Raw genomic sequence first — 18026 nt, 5'->3', positions numbered from 1 at the left:
ACACACAAGCAGGTCACCACTTAAAACCACAACAGGACCAGAAACCCTCCTCTCTGGAAATACTTTGCAATACTTTGCTGCCTGTGTGTGTGTGTATGTGCGTGTGTGTCTGTGCGTGCGTGTGTGTGTGTGTGTGTGTGTGTGTGTGTGTGTGTGTGTGTGTGTAGAGCCCCACAGCCTGCAGGTATGAAATGACTGGCCTATTTCTGCAAATTACACCCTGCATGTGCGGGTTTTTTCACAAGGAGAAAAAAAAGAGAGCTTGCAAAACACACACACACACACACACAGAGACACCCACACATACACACAGGTGCAGGCACGACATAAAGGCTTATTTGTTGCTGTATGAAGTGCTGCAGTCGTCCTCTCCACAGACCTTTGCTCTCAAACTCACTGAAAAAAGAGCAGCACCGCTCGCAGAAAAGTAAATAAACATAAATAAAAACATTCAGAGACATAAAATCCACTTATTGTTTTAACAGAAACACACACATGAAGGACTTGTTTTCATGTATAACCTGAGCGCTGAAGTGATTTGGAGATATAAAGACAGAAGAGCAGGAAATCCCCAAATTACAGAGAGAATGGGGATGAAATACAGCATGTGTGACATAATAAACTGTGATGAGTCACTCTGACACAAAACTGAGGCTACTAAATAAACTCTACCCAAGAACCATAAGCATACATATATCTAAATGAGGTTAGATTAAACTTTAAAGTGATATTTCAGGCATCAAAATCTGCCCCCACCTTACGTCTACGATGTCCACGTCTGTATCTCGCTGTTAGACAGACTTTTCCAACAGGAAACAAGAAAGTTTGTAAGCAAACCACTCACTCACTCACTCACATCACACCAAATCCCATAGAGAAAATCAGCGATTTAAGCCCACACGGACACAGGAGCTGCTGCTCTAGTGCTGCCTCGTGTGGTCACTTTGTGTCACTGAGGTAAATCCAAACAAAAGACAGAAACACAGAATTCACAAAATTACACATGTGAACTTACTGACGGAGGCGGCAGAGGATCGACGACTCCTGTGTCACTGTGCGCTAAAATCAACTAAAATCATTGATTTTCTCTAGACTTTGGTGTGGAAGAGTGAGTGGTGACACAAATTGACACAAACTTCAGTTTACAGTTGGAAAAGACCATCAAACAATGAGATAAACAGATTTTTAAGATGTCATTAAGCAAACATATACTTTATTATGTTAAGCGACTCAAATCTGTTTTGTGTACTTTCTAGTGCTTAAAACAACCACACTTAAAAAACTTTAATCATATTGATAAAGTATCTTATTTTTCGTATTGATTGATTTCCTACATATGTATCTGCTGCGGATACTCTCACATGTGTCATAATAGGCAGAAAAACAGTCATAATTAGTCCATTTGACATCTCCAGAGTGTCCGTACCTGTCGTCCTCCTCCTCCTCCTCCTCCTCCTCTCTCTCTGCTCCTCTTCTCATTATTACTCTGTGAACTCAGGGAAAAAAAGCGTTACATAACGTGCAAGCAAACACATCGTGGTTTAGTCTGAGAGCGTTCACCTTGAAACGGAGCGGGAACACAAAGTTACGCTCTGACACTGGACACGGTGTCACGCGTGGATCAAAACCGCGCCACAGGAAAAACCATCCTTGAAAGATACAAGTTATTACATCCTGAGTGGAGGTGGAGGTGAAGGTGGAGGGAGGACACGACGTGTGTGTGTGTGTGTGTCAGTGGAACGACAAACATCACCGACACTGAGACAAAGACGTGAAGATATCTTCATACGTGACCCACAACAACATCACAAAACTCAGAATATCCTTTTCAACTATTGTACGCCATCAACATCTTCTTCTTCTGTGTGTTTACTTTGCTTCATGTTGCCTTACTTTCAGTGACTAGCGCCACCACCAGGAGTCATGGAGTAGTGACGCTACTGAGTCAAATTAGCGGGACATCTGTTTAGAGGATGAAATAATAAAGTCTTCCACATTTCATATTTACAAACAAAGATTGCAATTCCAACTTCTGGGGAGACCGGAACATGCTAATAGCTCCCTACTAGCTAAGCTAACTAGCTTCTAGGTTGTACCTTTAACAGCCTTCCAGTTGTTGTTTCACATCTTTTTGAGTTTTAAACACATGTGAACTGAGCTTAAACCAAATTTATCATTTAAAATCACTGCGAAGGACTTCAACAGTGTAAAAGCAGAAGTTTTTTTTGAGACAGTGATTTCATGAAGGAAACACCATGTAGTCATGTCCATGTGTACATCAAATGGACTAGATTAGCTTGCTAGTTAGCGACCCCCGCTAAAGAGCATGGTATTTGAAGTTCTGTGGAAACTGGATAGCATTTATCTCTGCTGTGACATAATTCTTAGTTCCTATTTCCAACTTCTGAGACGACTGGAACATGCTGATAGCTCCCTATAGCACATGTACGCTAATTAGCTTCTAGGTTGTAACTTAAAAGTTCCTTCCAGTTGTTAAAAGTAGAAAGTTTCACTTTTGAACTTGGTCAAACTATGACAAAAAAAACAAGTTCTCAGTTTAAGATAGATGCTAAGAGCATCAACAGTGTTGTTTTCTTCTTTTTTTGCACCTTATCAGCTCGCTAGTTAGCAAAACTAGCTAGAACTTTCCACAAGTTGAATAACGTGTGGAAAGTTCTAGAATGTACTACCAACATCTGAGGCAACTGGAGCATGCTAATAGCTCCCTATAGCACCTGTAAGCTAACTAGCTTCTAGGTTGAAACTTAAAGTTCTTCTAGTTGTTAAAAGTAGAAAGTTTCACTTGATTCAAATCCACACTTTCACAGTTTCACAGTTTAAGACGGCTACTAAGAGCATCAACAACATTTTTACTGTTGCTATTTCGCACTTTTGTTTTACATATACACATTTCTGTGTGACAGACGTGTTGAGAGGGTGATTAATGTGAAGGAAACACCGTGCAGTGACGTCTACGTGCTCATTAAATGGACTAGATTAGCTTTTGCTCGTTCGCAAACCTCGCTCACCACAGAATAGCCTGATTATTTGTGGAAACTGAAGCGAGAGTGACATCATTTCCAGGTCTGACTTCAGACTTCAGACGTCCGAGGCAACAACTGGAACAAACTATATGAGATGATTAATAGAGAGAGAGAGAGAGAGAGAGAGCAGATGTGAATGAAGGGGAAAAAAAGAAGTACACGACATGAGCAAATTTAAAATATGATGATGGTGGTGGTCAAGGAAATAGCAGGGCTGAGTCACTGAGAGGAATTAATAGTACAAACACACAGATATGCACACACAGGAACACACATTCCTGAAGGGACGTGGCGCGCGCGCACACACACACAGTAAATGCATGCAACCACACATACATATTCATCTGTCTCACACACACACACACACACACAGGCTCACAGGCTCAGCCCCTCCGCGGTCTCTAACAGTGTGTTTTTGCCAAACACCTGTGTAATCGTACAGCTGTGGAGAATGCTGGGAAAAGAGCGGGGAACTGAACACTGCACAGCTAATACCCTTTGATTCCACCCGGATCACTGACTGACTCCGTGTGTGTGTGTGTGTGTTCGTGTGTGTGTGCGTGTGTGTGCGTGTGTGTGTGTTTGTGATCTGTCCCCCTAGTATCAGCATTCTGGAACATTCCTCCATCCGTCCTCTTCCTCCTCCAGCTGAACTCATCAAGCGCCCTCTTCCAAAGAAAAAAAAAACACTCAGGCGTGCAAACACAGACGAAGAAGCCGGTGTTGTTTTTGTTGTTTTACAGAATTATTGAAATCACAATATTCCAAATGTCAGCTTTTTATAGCAGTAATCAACATCGGGATGTCGTCTTTCTCTAGAAAACTAGAAAGAAACTCTTTTATTAATAGTTGTGCATTCAATTCAACTCAAAAACTGTCAGCTTAAGTTTTGTAGTGTTTAATCCGAACACTACACATCCTTTTTTCATCACTTTGTTCCACTTTGTAATCCTCCCACTCTTCCAGACCAAAGTCCATAGAGAAAATCGTTGATTTTGCATCACGACAAACCATGGTTGTTGAGCCATTACCGCTTCCTCTATTAAGTTCAAATGTGTCATTTTCTGACTTTAGTGTTGGAAATTCTTTGTTCAGATTAAACTAAGTGCAGCAAACGTACCTAATGAGGAAGCAGCCGACCAGAAGCTCCTGAATCCCTGCGAGGTAAAAGGGTTGATTTTCTCCATGGGCTTTGGTGATGGAAAGAATGAGCAGAGAAAATGAGTAATCTTTCTTCCATATGTTATACAAGTAAAACTGTGGGGTTCACACACACATATGACCTGGAGAGGAATGTGAGCAAGCGGCTCCACCTGCTCACTCAGGTAGAAGTGATGATTGTTAAAGAGAAACTGGGCAGGTGTCACGTGTCATGTGTGCTTCAGAATTCCAGGTCTCTGTGTGTGTGTGTGTGTCCTGGCCTGGCTGGATAAGGAAGCGGGTGCCAAGCAGATGGTAGCAGTGGTTTACACAGGTGCCTCCAGTATGCATGTATGTGTGTGTGTGTGTGTGTGTGTGACAGAGAGGGAGGGGGGGCGGGGCTAGAATGAAGCAGCTGGGGTCAAGTTCGGGCCACTTTCTTCTGTTTGTGGAGTAAAAGCTTCTCTCTGTTTATGTTGACACGATGTGTTCGATGTAAACACTGGAAAAATGACTGTGTGAATATAAAAACAACCACGTCTAACAAAAAATGCATTTCCACACTAACCTAACCTGTATTCACGGGCCAGATTTTCTCCCAGACGTCATTGGTTTTAATATATATCCCAAGTGTTTAAAAACACAAGTAAATATGCACACATACTGCTTTTATATACAGTATATTATTTATAATTTTACTTTATTTACCATTGTGTATATTCCACCTACATGGTGTGTATTGTTGTGTTCCATGATGCAGTGACGATATCAATCTATCTCAAATAAGATTGGCAGCTAGCTATGAAGCTATGGTTGGCTAAAGATTCTCTTCCCACACACGAAGCCTATCTATCTATCTATCTATCTATCTATCTATCTATCTATCTATCTATCTATCTATCTCTCACTTGATATCTTCAGAACTAGCTAGCTTAAATTCCATGCCCACCCAAGTATCTGTCTATACATTTGTCTGTCGATCGCTAACATGATAGTTTCATTGCCAGCTAGCTAATTCCCTTCACAGACAACTATTTAGAAATGACATGATAGCTTCATAGCTACCTAGCTAAAATGACCTTCCTACACAAGTATCCATCTATATCTCTTTATCTATGGCCGGTAGCTAAAAATTCCCTTCCCACACAACTATTTAGAACTGACTTGATAGCTTCACTTCGATCCATCCATTCATCTATTGCAGCTAGTTATGAAGCTAGCTAGCTAAACATTCCCTCCACAAACAACTACTGTATCTAGCTATCCAACTATAGTTAGCTTGAAAGTCACTTTAGTGTGAGCATAACATTTGAACCCTCACGTCAAGACTTCAGGATGAGCTTTACACGTTATCACATGTCGTAAACACAAGATCACAAGTTCAACGTCCAGATGAAGGTGAATCTCTTTTAGCTGAAAATAAAGTTTGTTTCACATTTCTGCAATAGTAATGCACCATTATGTTCACGGGTCATATTATAACGCTTGTTTTGAGCTGACATGCTGGTGCTCGACTGTGACTACTAGTGGCACATTTGGTACACTACACTTTGTGTCACTCTTTTAAACTCGTGTGGTGTCTGTACCTGAAACAAAGCCTTCTTCATCATGACGACCTCACGTTCATCACTGACATCACCGTCATCTTCATCAGCAGTGGCTCGTCGCTCAGCTTGATCTTTAATAAAATATATAAATAAAATAAAATAAAATGAAACAGCAGCTGATTATTTTTACCTGCGTGTGATTTATTAACCCGGTATGTAGGTTGCTGTGTTCGACTGCGACTTCTGCTGACTGGACGTGGACGCCTCGCAGCGCGAGTACATACGGATATAACTATTGTGCTTAAGTGCAGAGTGTGTGTTCGTGGGGGGCTCGTTTTGCTGCATCAGTGAGGACCGACAACTGGTTTCACACTGCATTTGTGGGGTCTGAAGAGTTTTGTGGGGACCTTGTGAGTTTGAAGAGGCTCGGTTGTTTTTTTTTTCCTCCCAGGGTTGGGGATTCAGTTATGACGGAGTATGTCTTATGTCAATCAGCGGCCCCCACAGAGATAGGTGTACAAGGAGTTGGAGTGTGTGTTGAAAGGTTTTTTAGGGAAGGCAGAGTCAGCAAACAGAGAGAAAGTTGAAAGATATTCTGGGAAAAGAGAGAGAGGATGGAAAAGGGGGGGGCTAAACCAGGGATTTGTTGGTTTCTACCAAATTCAAGTCAAAGCATGCAAAAACACACATACACACACACACACACACACACACACTTATATACACACACACACACACACACACACTTGAAAGAGAGGCTGTTCCATTTTGCCACCACATGCAACCTGGCCACGGCTGCCGCTGAGGTCTGCTCTTTGTGGTGTGTGTGTGTGTGTGTGTGTGTGTGTGCGCGCGCGCGTGTTTGTGTGTGTGTGTGTGTGTGTGTGTGTGCCAGTGTGAGCTCAGATGCTATAAAAAAACATAACAGAACCACTTCAGTCGCAAAGCTTGTGCCCCCAGCCTCTTCAGTTGATGCAAGGAGTGTGTTTGTTAGGGACACAACACACACACACATGCACACACACACAAACACATGCGCGCACACACACACACAGAACTCCCTTGTGAGTGCACTCGCTGCTTTGAACTCCAACCTTTCTGATGATGTTCACTCCATCCTGTGAAAACACAGCTGTCAGCAGTGATGTAAATATGAGTATTTATTGGACTGTGTGCGAGTGTGTGTGTGTGTGTGTGAGTGAGTGTGTGCGAGTGTGAGTGTGGGCGACGTTGTCGTCGTCTTCGTCAGATAAAATCCGCACTAATCTTTCATGAACTTTGGTGAACCTGGAGCGGTGCACTGTCTCGACAGAACCGACCGACCTGGAGGATTTGGGATGTTGCACTTCCTAAACTGATCCGACACGAGCCAGACTGACTCACATAAAGTCACTCAGGTGTCTTTTTCACACAAATTAGCAAGTATATGCAGTTTATTTTAAAGCCCCATGAACCTGCTTTAAAAAATAGGGATTCATCCTTCTGTCATTGCCAGAAGAGGAGTTTTGACTTGAGAATCACGAACGTGACGTTGACAACCAACCTTTAAAATCGCCAGTGGAACAAACAACAGAGGAAGTTACCACAAAAAGAACTCCTATTGTTACACTTTTATATATTCCAATTTTAAACCAAAGTATTTTTGCACATCACATTCAAAAAATGGATGTAGGTTAGCCATTGTTAGCAACAACGGTCATTAACCACACTCTATACAGTATTTTGCACACAAATAGCGTAGCAACGTGTGCATGAATAAAAGAAAACACTACTTTAGTTGTACGACTGATTGACTGTGAAACAAATAAGACAGAAATGCAGTTAACAGTAAAAGAGCACACTCTATGTCTGCTACCAGAACGTGGTGTGTCTTTATGCAGATGACGTGACACTGTGCAGAAAAAAAAAAACATGACCTTTTCCTAAAATCATCATCCTCATTTCCCCCATTATCACAGAAAGCATTCAATTACGCTATCATATTAACATGCACATCTGTAGACGTGTAAATAAGTAACAGTTTGTCAGTTTGCTTCGGTAAACCTTGCCTCCTACAAAACTCATTATTAAGAAACAGTTAAGTTGTGTGGGAACATAATTTGAAGGACCAAAATACTCAACTCCAGGATTCAAAGTGGGTCATGGGTCAAAAGTAGGGATGACAGTGAAATACCACAATATTAGATCAACTTTGAGACTTCTTCTTTTAGCTTATAATGTACATTTTTGTCAATACACATACATTGTTTTCTTTAAATATAAGTCTGAGGGCCCAAATGAAACCCTTTGGCGGGCCAGATTTGACCCCCGGGCCCCAGTTTAAGCAACCCTGGTTTACAAAGTGCCATATTGTTGAGTTTGGGGGGAAAATCTATTAAAAGCTCATCGCTCTAATGATGAAATAATGAACACACATCCTAATGAGAGCATTCAGATTTCTTTTGGCAACACGCCTGAACACCTTCTGTGTGCTGGTATTTAAACAAAAGGTCGTTTATTGTTGGAAAGTCTAGGCCCTAAATTCCAGTGTGTGTGTAAATGTCCAGCAGATTGCAGTTTAATCTCCTGTTGATCCTTTATTTTTTTCCCCTCTGACCGTTAATAATAATTATTGTCATTAATTACATTAATTATAATCCGTTTTTTAATCACACTGAAAACATTCACACTGGCATTTTACTGTGAACTGAGCCTGAGAGTGAAGTGACTAATTATTCATGTCCTCACTACATACGACTGGATTACAAGTTCCCTGAACTGAGTACGACTCACGTGTGTCGCTGAAAGAGATTTAATCTGATCAAATCCAACGGTTCATGGTGCTGGAACAGCTTCTATTGAAGAAGCGAGGCTTCACCGCTTTAAAGACTTTCTGCTTGGCTTAAAATGTCCTCACTTTCAAGGTGGAAACAGTAATTGGTCCTCACAAGGACACGAGGCACATAGGAACACACACACACACACACACACACACACACACACACACACACACAGATTTGTGGGATTAATCACAGATTTATCATCTTCCAGAATGTTCTGTCTTTCAAAAAGCACAAACTGAGCACACACGCAGACATAGTTTTGTCTTTCTATAAATGTGAGGACACACGCTAACATTATGCATGCCATAAAACCTTACATGTGCAGAATACGACTAGAAATTTTTTTTTAAAACTTATTTTTGCCACGTCTCGTTAAAGCGGCCATAGCATGGTCCTATCTCACTTGTATGTGAGATATGGAGGTGAATTTACAAACATGAAGTCGTTTTTATGGTCAAAAACGTCCTCGTCGCTGCAAACGAGCCGATGTAAATGTCTCATCACTGACGCTCTCGCCAGACCAAAACCACACCCACAGGACAAGGACTGTCTTGTGATTGGCCAGCCAACAAGAGCTTTCCCACTGTCTTGTGATTGGCCAGTTACCTGGAAGTGACGTCATTGGCACGTCAGCTCTCAGACCCGCAGCTCCCCCTCTGGAAAGGCGGATGCACCGCTAACAATTATCAAAACATTGAGTAATGCCGTCGTCACGACCCCTCGTCGTAATCCCTTACGTATTTGATCCAGAGTCTGACCCAGAGTCAGAAGACACTGTGACAGTGAAAGACTGCTGCAGGACGCCTGTAGCTTGGATAACGTTGTGGTTACCGAGATGATAAACACACATGCAAATGAAACACGAGCGAACGAGTGTAGCTTAGCCTGTAGCTGAGTATCGCTAATGCTAAACAACAGAACAAGCACACAAAGACAGTTTTACAGTTTGTAAATATTGGTGCTGTGTCCTGCTTTGTATTGCCCGACGTTTGTGTAACAATCCTCCGTGAAGTGGTTGCCGCATACACGGAGGTATTTTGGAAATGTAGCAGGGATATTCCCATCAAATATGAAAGATATCCACTCAGCTTTTCTTTGCTCATTGGCGGGGAGCTTGTGGAGCGTCTGCTACTGTTTATCACAACACAGAACAGAGCAAACACTCGCTGATCCTTGTTCTCAACCGATACGTTCAGCAGCTACGAGAGTAGTTCTTCTTCTTCTTCTTCTTCTACGGTTGAAAGTACGTCACCGGATGTGCCCGGACTCTAGGAGGCGCTGCTGTTTACAGGAGTGGTGAAATTCGCCAGTGACGTAATTAGTCAACGGAAGTGCCTCAGGAAAACAATCAAACACTGTGCTCTCAGCAGCTGCTGAACTGATTGTTATGGACTTTTAGGGCTTCATAGACGCAGTAATGACACAGATATATATACACACCCAAACGCAGCGTTAATTGGCACTTCCGGCCTATGGCCTCTTTAATCAAAAATGACCTAAACCATGAGACACTGACAAGATTTGAAGTTTAGTCCAAAGTGGTAAGTTAATGACTATAACCAACATTTATGTTGGTATTATGAAACCTGCTCATAATTCCAAGTGATGAGTTGAAAGCCACAGACAGATAGCACTGGGCCTAGCCTTAGCATGCTAACTCTTCAGTAGAAACAAAGTGGGTGAAATAATTTGAATAAAGCAAAAGGTTTTCTTTGCTAATGTTGCTTTGAACTAATGGATTCACCTTTCAGTGTAAATAAAGGAAGACATTCTCCTCAAAAGAAGTAAACAAGTGGCTGCTAATCCTAACATTTATGTCTGAAACCTGCTAAAAATAGCTTCAGTGACAAGAATTTTCTAGAAGCTACAGTGACTTCCTGTTGGAACACCATAAGACAGGCAGCACTGGCGGCTAGCAGGTTAGCTTGCTACTACCTCTTCAGTGGAAGAAAAGAAAGGAAATTGACAGAAATAAGACTTTTATGTCTTGCTAGTGTAGCTAAACACTACAGGATTCACCATTGAGTGTAAATAAAGAAATAAAGGAACAACATTTGAGTTTCTCTCAGAGGTTTATCTCCAAAGAAGTAAATAAATACGTGCTAATACTAACATCCATGTCTGAAACCTCTTTCTTGTTGGAAAACCCACTGGGAGTGGCTGTTTAGCTATGCTAACTCTTCATTAGCAGCAAAGACGTGATAGAAATAGAACCTTATTATTAGCTTTTTTTAAGTGAATTAATATGTGTGTTTTTAATAATTTATATCAAATGTGCTGTGAAGAAAAAACAAACAGTTTCTTTCACCTTTAGCTTTTGTGGGTTAGCATGTGCTGCATTCTTGTCCAAACACACACACACACACACACACACACACACACTGCTGTGGTTCATGTTTTACGTCAAGTAATGGTTTCAATAATGTCTGTTTGAATGAACTGGTGTGTGTGTGTGTGTGTGTGTGTGTGTGTTTAGTGGGAGAGAGAGAGACCAAAGCACTTTGCAGAGATTGCAGGCAGCTGTTGGGAAAATACCTCCATACACACACACACGCACACACACACACACACGCACACACACACACACCAGAGCCTTTGAACGTCCAGATGTGGCAGTGCGGCAGGTTGTAAGCATCAGCAAACCAAAAACAGGGTGAAACGAGGGCGGAGTCTGAAGCTAAACCAGTTAATGAAATACAGATTTCCTCAACCTGCTACACACACACACACACACACACACGTTCACACTGCTGTCCTTCTGAGGACCCTGAATTGACTTCCATTAATTTAAACAAAGCCCTAACGCTAACCATAACCAGTTCAGCTCTAAAACACATGCTCCACATCTTCTTCTTCTGTTTTCATTGCATTTCTGTACCAGAGCTACAGCGCCACATACAGGCCTGTCATATGTACTACAGTATTTTAAGAATTTTCTTAAAAAAATGTCTTATTTGTGGTGGTTAATGAAGACATTTCTTGGAAGACGCCGTTTTAACGAGACTGATGGTGCATTATATTGCATTTAAATTCTTAATATAAGTCAACAAACATGCAGACATTATGAGTACTGGGTGCTGATTGTACTTGCTGATCATGTACGTTTTATTAAAGTGACCAGATGTTTGTCACCTGTCTTGACCCCCCCCCTTCAGTATGGATGGTGAAGCAGACCACAGCAGCTGTGAAGCCCTTTGATCCCTCACTCTGCTCTATTAGAGCCCCTCACATGGACTTCACATCCCACACACACACACACACACACACACACACACACACACACGGTGGAGTCTGCAGCCTGTAATCTGTCTGTGGTTTAATAAAGTTTTGTGCGACACACTGACTCAGCGGTGCACTGATCTGTGTGGTGGATGATGCTATTTTCTTTATAAAAATGATTATTAATATGCTGCACTTCATCATCATGTGACCACACAGTGACATATAGAAACATACACATTGCCTCATAGCTTCCACATCATATAGCGCAGGCTTTTAAAGGAGCCCGTTGGAAAATGAAAGAAAAAAGAGAAAATACAGAAAATTAATTTTGTAATTTGGAGATTTTCTGGTTCTATGTTCAAGGGGAAAACATTAAACATGAGCAGCTAAAGGTGCACTTCAGTTTTCTAAAAGTGTGGTCATATAGAGGTACTGACACAAAGTCAGCTGTGAATGCTTTTCAAATGACTCACCTACTAAAATATACTCCAGCATATCCAGCATTGCAATCTTATCTTGTTGTTAGACATTGTTTTCCACCAGGAAACATTAAGTTTATCAACTGCTCACTCCCCTGCACCAAACTCCATAGAGAAAATCAGCGTTTTTAGCTCACATGGACACAGGAGCTGCTGCTCCGCTGCTGCCTCGTGTGGTCACTTTTTGTCACTGAGGTTAATCTGAGCAAAGGATTTAAAACACAGAATTCACAAAATAACATGTGACTTCACTGACCTGAGGTCAACAGTGGATCGACAGCTCCCTTGTGCTGTGATGTTAGAATCATTCATTTTCTCTATGGTGTTTGGTTCTGGAGAGTGAGTGGTTTCCAAAGAAGCTCCGTGGAGCAACCCACATTTAAATACTGTCAAAACCATTTACGTCAAATTAAATACCAACTCTAATCAGTGTAAATTAAAAAACTTTATATTTGACGCCGAAGCCTCGGCTGTGACTGCGAGCCACACACTCACCCACAACAGAGGTCACCAAAGGTCAACGTGGGAACCTTTACAGGACGTGAATGAGGCTGACGAGTGTTCGCTTCAACAAGCAGCTACAGAGAGAGAGAGAGTGAGAGAGAGAGAGAACACACACGGCTGCATGGTGACCAGATGGGGACAGGGGACTGTGTGTGTGTGTGTGTGTGTGAGTGAAGACAAAAATCGCTTTGAAAATAATTCAAATCGAGGACAGAAATGATGATGTTGCTGCTGACGCCGACGCCGTGACGCACAAGCTCTGCTGTGTTTTGACATGCACTTAAACGCCTGCTTGTTAGTCCTGGTGTGTGTGTGTGTGTGTGTGTGTGTGTCAGGTGCAGCACAGGTGGGTTTGCAGGCAGCCGCGGATGAAAAAGGTCTGAGAAAATAAACACACCTGATCTCGCTGGACTCGGCAGAAACGTACAACTGCGGTCGCGTGGAATTTTAGTTTATTCACAGAGGAAAAAAAAATCTCACACACACACACACACTCTCTGAAATGGTCAAATTCTTCTTTGGCTCCGCATCGACATTGTAAAGTGCTGTTAGCGCCCCCTAGAGACTGGAAGGACCTAAAATTGGCTCCCATACAGGATGGAGCAATTTATTCATCTAATTTTAAAAGTTTAATTGTATGAAGCATGAAATAAATGACTTATAATGGATATATTTCTTCACTTATTTTACTTTTTTTGATTTAAATAAGTTATATTGGCATGAATGTCAAGTGAGCATTAATGTGAAAGTGTCAAAAACACAATTTAATACTGTAAAACGAGGTAAAGAGAGAAGGAATTACATTTAAATCTGTATTTATCTATGAATAAATCATTCATTCATTCATGAAATAACATTGAGCTAAACTGATTCCTTATTTTAAACATGCATTTTTAAACAGATAATTATAATTAGATTTAATATTATATTAATAGATAAAAATATAGTGGAATTATGTAATAATAATTCAAGTGACTTTGCCTTATTCCAGTGTCAGACCATGTATGGACATCTTCATCCTCATCAGCCAATCAGAAGCTGTGTGTGTGTGTGTGTCTCTCGTCTTCCTACAAGGACAAACAGTGCCCCCTGGGGATGAGTCCTCTACTCGTCTCCTCTCCTAATTTTTGTTTTTCCTTCTTTCTCTCTCATCCTCTTTTTTCCCCTCACTCATTCATCCCTTTAATCTTTCCTTCATGTCATTGTGAGGATGAGGAGGAGAGGGCGAGTCAGGTTGAAACACAGGCAGACAGAGAGAGAGAGAGATAAGATAAGATAAGATAGTCCTTCCCCAACGCTTCCTTCACCTGTGACCTCTGACCTGCTCAGTGTGTGTGTGTGTGTGTGTGTGTGTTTTCCTCCTTTACATTAAAGAACTTTCAGAATCATGTACACATCTATTCATTTAACTTCTTTTTCCTGTTGTTGACATTTGTCAGAAATGGAGCAAAAATGAAGATGAAATGTGAGAAATGGTTAATTATTTTTTACTCTTTTTTAAACTAGAGAAAGCACACAGGCAGGTGTGGTGTTGCAAATGAGGAAAATTCCTGATAAATTTCTGGTAAATTTGGCCTCAATAGCTGTGTGAGCTGCAGTTAGTGCCTGTGAATGTGGAATAACGTGGATATTCAACTCTATTTGATTGTTTTAGCCAAATATCATGATACAATAGATTATTTAACAACTATATTTAAGTTTCAGTGAAAATGTTCAGTTCATTCCCTACTCGTTTTGTTTTCATACTTTTTAAATTAACCAAAAACAGCAGTATTTTCTTTATTTACGGGTTCTTATAGAAAAATCTGAACATCATCTGCATAAAAACACACCTGGCGAAACAAAAAGTGTCACAACATAAACTGTTGAATAACTAAATATTAAATATTACACATTAAATATGTTAATGTGATTTTTAAATTAGAATATTGATCTTCTTTGTGAAGAATGGACTTTTTTTAAAAGTTTTTTTCAGTCATAATTTATATTTTCTGTACTTTTCAGGTTGGTTAGGTGACAGAAGAAAGAGAACAAGGATGAGACAAAGGACAGAAATTTAAATTTGAAATTTAGATTAGGAATAAGAAAAAGAATCGCGCAACCCAGTGAGGGAACCACTGATGTCGTCAGTGAAGGGTTTTTTTTTTTTAAAGGAATTTTAGGAAACAACGGAGAGAGCAACGGACGGAGGGAGGGAGGAGAGGTGATGAGGACCGGAAAGAGGAGGTGCAAGAAGGGAGGAGAGAGGAGGGGGGACCCCGCACTCCCCCCCACACTCCCCCCTCCCTCACTGCTCATGCCCTTAAATAAATTCCACTGGCGTCTTGTAAATTTTTATTTTTGTGGCGCTGCCGCTGCTGCTTTTTTGGCTGCAGGCCCCATCTGTCGGCCAGCTGCTAGATGTTTAGGAGGCTGTGTGTGTGTGTGTGTGTGTGTGTGTGTGTGTGTGTGTGTGTGTGTGAGGGAGAGAGAGAGAGAGAGAGAGAGAGAGAGAGAGAGAGAGAAGGGTTAATGTGAAAAAAAAGAAGACTTGCACAAGCTAATACAGGGAGGGATTAAATACTGGATGGGAATTCGTGCAGGTTTATGAATATGCATAACGGGCGAGCAAGATTTAAATGAAGGGAGGAGAAAAAGAGAGGGAGAGAGATACGAGATAAGGAGGAAAAGAGGATGAATGAAAGAGGGAGGAAGGAATGACAAAAGAGGACGGAGAAAAGAGGCAGAGCGTGGAAAAATGGGAGGAGAAGGAGTGAGGTAGAGTGAAAGAAGGGAAGACGGTTACTTCAGTGAGAGGAGAGGAGAGAAAGGAGGATGATAAAATGAGAGGAGGGATGAATGAAGAGCAGAAGAGCGGATGGGAGTGAGGTGAGGAAGGTTAAAGGTTGAGAAGAAAGGGTTGAGAGGAAGAAGAGAAGTGGGGAGGGGACAAAAAGAGGAAATGAGAGTGAGGAAGAGAAGAAAGAAGGAAGGAAGGAAGGAAGGAGAGGCTACGAAGCGGAGGAGATGTAATGTAGTGGGGGGGGGAAAGACAGGGAGGACAGAGGAGGGATGATGGATGAAGAAGAGAGGATGGGAGTGAGGTGAGGAAGGTTACAGGTTGAGAAAGAGAAGAAAGGGTTGAAAGACGGAAGGGGAAGAAGAGAAGGGGTGAGGGGACAAAAGAGGAAGAGGAAATGAGAGGAAGGAAGGAGGGAAAGAGGCTACGAGGAGGGAGGGGAAAAGACGGGGGACAGAGGATGGATGGATGGATGGATGGATGGATGGAGGCTCGGGGCGAGGCATCGGGGGAAAGAGGAACAGATGGTTTGAGAACCTTTTACAAGACGCTGGAAAAGAAAAATAAAAACATTAATCAAGCGCGTCCTGGAAACGGCTGCTGTTGTGTTGCTGTGCAGTTTTTCACTGCGTGTGTTTGTTTGTTTTTTAATGTTTTTTTTTATTATTATTAAAGAGGAGCTCACGTGATAACACTTAAAATTTAAAAAAAACCTGAGACACATTTTATAATCCAGAGATTTTGCAATGGACGTCCATGAAAACACTAAACCATTTTTTCTAAAAAAAAAGATTGAAATTCGCCACAAAATGGCTGTTTGATCCAAAATGGCTGCCTTCCTGTTTGGGTCACGGGACTGCTTTACTTCTGTGTTCGTCCTACTGACCTAACCTACATGTACACGTGTGTGTGTGTGTGTGAGAGAGAGATAATATTGTACCGTGACTTAAAGGCGACATAGAATGCTTGTATCACACATATATGTTAGTTATGGAGGTCTACTTACATATATTAACTTGTTTTCATGGTTAAAAACCTCGTAATCGCTTCAAACGAGCCGATCAAAATATCTCCTCACTGACGCTCTCGTCAGCCGCGCTGTTTCAGACCAAAACCACCCCCCCAGAATGTGGACTGTGTTGTGATTGGCCAGCCAACGAGAGCTTTCCTACTGTACTGTGATTGGCCAGGTACCTGGAAGTGACGTAATAGCTAGGCCAGCTCTCAGATACACAGCTCCCCCTCTGGCACGGTGGATGCTCTGCATCTCAGCAGCTACAACGAGAGTAGTTCTTCTTCTTCTGCGGTTGAATGTACGCAACCGGATGTGCCCGGACTAGTGCCCGCACCAGGAGGCGCTACGGTGGTGAGAGGAGTGGTGAGGATTTTTGATGACGACATCAAACTACGGAAGTGCCGATCCGCTTCGCAGAGCCCAGGAAAACAATACAACACTATTTTCTCAGCAGTGGCTGAACTGTTTGGTCTGAAACTTTAGGGTTTCATAAACGAGGTAATGACGCAGATACACACACACAAACGCAGCGTTAATTGGAGCTTCCGGTCTATGTGGGCTTTAAATATCGTGATAATATCATACTGTGACTTAAATATCGTGATAATATCGTACTGTGACATAAATATCGTGATAATATCATACTGTGACTTAAATATCGTGATAATATCGTACTGTGACTTAAATATCAAGATAATATCATAGTGTGACCTAAATATCATGATAATATCGTACTGTGACTTAAATATCATGATAATATCATACTGTGACTTAAATATCGTGATAATATCGTACTGACTTAAATACCGTGATAATATCATACTGTGACTTAAATATCGTGATAATATCGTACTGACTTAAATACCGTGATAATATCATACTGTGACTTAAATATCGTGATAATATCATACTGTGACTTAAATATCGTAATAATATCATACTGTGACTTAAATATCGTAATATCGTACTGTGACTTAAATATCGTGATAATATCATACTGTGACTTAAATATCGTGATAATATCATACTGTGACTTAAATATCGTAATAATATCATACTGTGACTTAAATATCGTAATATCGTACTGTGACTTAAATATCGTGATAATATCATACTGTGACTTAAATATCGTAATAATATCATACTGTGACTTAAATATCGTAATATCGTACTGTGACTTAAATATCATACTGTGACCGAAATATCATAATATCGTACTGTGCCTTAAATATCATGATAATATCGTACTGACTTAAATATTGTGATAATATCATACTGTGCCTTATATATCATGATAATATCGTACTGTGACTTAAATATCATGATAATATCGTACTGTGACTTAAATATCATGATAATATCGTACTGTGCCTTAAATATCGTGATAATATCATACCGTGATTTAAATATCGTGATAATATCATACCGTGATTTAAATATCGTGATAATATCTTACCGTGACTTAAATATCGTG

The sequence above is a fragment of the Solea solea genome, chromosome 19, assembly GCF_958295425.1.
Source record: "Solea solea chromosome 19, fSolSol10.1, whole genome shotgun sequence".
NCBI classification, from domain to species: domain Eukaryota; kingdom Metazoa; phylum Chordata; class Actinopteri; order Pleuronectiformes; family Soleidae; genus Solea; species Solea solea.
The sequence above is the reverse complement of the archived record's forward strand: the minus strand, read 5'-3'. Positions refer to the sequence as shown.